Here is a 3267-nt window from a genome sequence, read left to right as displayed (position 1 = left end):
GACTGGACTGCTACTCAATCACCAGTGAGGCTACCTGGAAAACGGGACCCCAAGAAAGACACAGGGATCACCCAATGACGGAGAAATGAGTGAGATCTACATGAACAGCTGGACATGAGTGGGACCAATGAAGTGTGAGGGGTGATGGAAAAAGAGAGTAAGATCCTAGCTGGATCAAGAAAAGAGAGGGAGAACAAGGAATAGGAGACCATGGTAAATGAACACCACATGAGAAAAGGAATAAACAAAGAGCTAAATAGGCCCACAGAAATCCACAAATATATCCCCACAAAGACTGCTGGCAATGGTTGAGAGACAGCTGGGACTGACCTACTCTGGTGATGGGATGGCCAAACACCCTAATATTTGTGCCAGAAACCCCATCCAAGGACTGAGGAATCTGGATGCAGACGTCCTCGGCTAGGCCCCTGGTGGAGCGTGGGGAGTCTAATTAGTGAGAAAGAGGAGGGTCTATATGTGAGAATTGTTGAAACCAAGTTGGATAAAGCACAGGGACAAATAACCAAATGAATGGAAGCACATGAACTATGGGCCTAAGGCTGAGGGGCCCCCAACTGGATCAGGCCCTCTGAATAGGTGAGACAGTCGATGGGCTTGTTCTGTTTGGGAGTCATCTAGGTAGTGGTACCAGGTCCTGGGCTCGTTGCATGAGTTAGCTGTTTGAAACCTGGGACTTATGCAGGGACGCTTGGCTCAATCTGGGAGGAGGGGACTGGACCTGCCTGGACTGAGTCTATCAGGTCGATCCCAGTCCTTGGGGGAGACCTTGATCTGGAAGAGGTGGGAATGCGGGTTGTTCTGGGGGTAAGGATAGGGGGGCAGGAAGGGAGAGAACAAGGGAATCTATTGCTAATATGTAGAACTGAATATTATTGTAAAATTAAATAAATAAATAAATAAATAAATAAATAAATAAAAACAAAGCAGCAAAAATAAATAAATAAATAAATAAGTTAAAAAAACATGTCATCCAGACAAAACTGTACAATGAAATGCTGAAATTAAATAATGTCATATTTCTAAATAACTTAGCAGATATTCACAGAACATTTCAGCCAAATGCAAAAGAATATACCTTCTTCTCAGAGGCTCATAGAACTTTCTCCAATATTGAACATACATAATCTACAACTGTGAGCTGCTTACATGATATGCTGGATCAATAGTGGCACACTGAGGGAGTTTCTTAGTTTCTTTCCTTGTCTTCTTGCGGTTTTCATTTGATAATGCAGTTATGCGATCTCTTAAAATGGCTCTTATCCATTTAGCTGAACTAACTGCATCACTAGAGCAGGAGATATCCCAGGAAGGGGTTAACAGGTGGAGGTACTGGCTAGAGGCTGCTCTAGCTACAGTGAAACGCCCATGCGTGCATGTGTGCGTGCTTGTGTGTGTGTATGCCAGCTGATGAAAGGCCCCATCTCTTCCTGGTAGTGTGGTCCAGCATGGAGCTTGTCTGAGACCAATATCTGTTTACAGTGTAGCAAGGGGGCCTCCCTGTGAAACAGAGGAGTGTGAGGGAAAGGCAGACATTGACTCCGACAACTCAAAATGACAAAAGATCTAAAATATTTCCCACCATCTCCCTTCTGTTTTCACCCCAGTTCTTCATTTCTGCACATCAGGTTTTGGCAGCTCAAACCTCTAAACCTAATTCCCTAAACTCTCTCTCTCACCTAATCAGGCTGACGGCCACTTCCCTGTCAAAGCAGAGCAGCCTCTACTGCCAACCTGTCTTGTGCTGTGTAGGTCTGAGCTGAGAAGAAGGCTCTGGAATGTGGGAGTCAGCCCTCCCACTTCAGACTTAATCATGTTATTTATTGGTACATCCTGAACCCCTTTTCTGGGGAAGAGGGCCCTCTGGCTCTGTGACCAGGAAAAGGAGAACAAAACAGACTGTACAAAAGTTAAAGGTAAAGCTGAGCTGGTAACACTTCTTAGGGAAACCTAAATGCTACTCCATTTTATCATTTTCCCTCTCCTCCAACCTCCCTCTCAACTACCCAAGGGCTCAGCTTCCCTGGGCTAAAAAGATGTCTATGTTTTGATTTTAATGTTTTAACTTTGATACAGTTTCCACATGATACAGAACACTGACATACTAACAGAAAGTGCTAACACTTTTGGATGAAAAGATTTCATCAATAACAGAATAACAAACAAACAAAAATCCTTAAAGGATAATGCCAGCTGTTGCTACTGAAGAGATGCTGGGTCTTAATGCCTAAAGAGATGATTCTTCCTGCTCTAGAGCACAAGTTTCCTACTGAACAAGATTCCCCTCTTTGGACTAGAATAACTTATGTATGAGCCTTAATCATGTTATTTATATAAATAAATGTACATACAAATACAAATATTTAGAGAATTTTAAAGATAATCTGGACTTTGTGGTCTTTGAAAATTCAAAGTAATAACAAATGCGTTATCAAAGATCCAGTGCAGGGCTTCTGCCTTATTTTCTAAGTAAAATAACCACTATTATTACTTCAACTATGCTGTCTTAAAATGATCCCACCAAAACTTGTTGATATTCTCTCAGAATAATACAGGATCACTTAAAGTTTTTAACTTAAAACAATGCTTGGAGGTTTAGATGAAAGGAATCAATTGAAAGGTCTTAAAGAAGTCTATTAAATAAACCCATTGACAAACATATATCAGTTAATACAAAGGGTTAAAAACTTTATAGTGTCAGATAGTTGACATTTTTGGTTAGACATGAGTTATTTTACTCTATCTACTCTATTCATTTATTTTAAATTCTGTAGGACATTATTTTTATTAAGTAAACAAAATCTTTGGCAAGCACTCTTAAGAAAGTCCTTTGTGTACACCAATCAACAGTGACCAGAATCCTTCAGTAAAGCTGTAGTACTTGTCACTTCCCTTTACTACAAGGAAAGTGTAAGGACTGAAGGTTTGAAAGTCATCATCAACCCTAAAGACAGAAGATGTGCTCATGAGAACTTAAGCTGGGAATAGTCACTCAGTCTGGACCCAGGAATCCTGTCAATCAGCTTCTAACTCAGCAGTCTCAGCTTAGTTTGGGGGTCAGAGAATTAGATAAAGCAGCATTGTTTTCACTATGAAACATGGGGAAGTTTTGATATTGTACTTTGTTACTCTTTTCAGAGTCACCATCAGTTCCTCACAAGGCTAAAGTTTGAACACAAATCTCAGCCAAGTCCCAGATAATGTTCTTTTCTAACAATCACTTCCCTCCTCTGCAGCATGGAAGTCATT

This window comes from Peromyscus leucopus, chromosome 3 (assembly GCF_004664715.2).
Source record: "Peromyscus leucopus breed LL Stock chromosome 3, UCI_PerLeu_2.1, whole genome shotgun sequence".
NCBI classification, from domain to species: Eukaryota; Metazoa; Chordata; class Mammalia; order Rodentia; family Cricetidae; genus Peromyscus; species Peromyscus leucopus.
The sequence above is the reverse complement of the archived record's forward strand: the minus strand, read 5'-3'. Positions refer to the sequence as shown.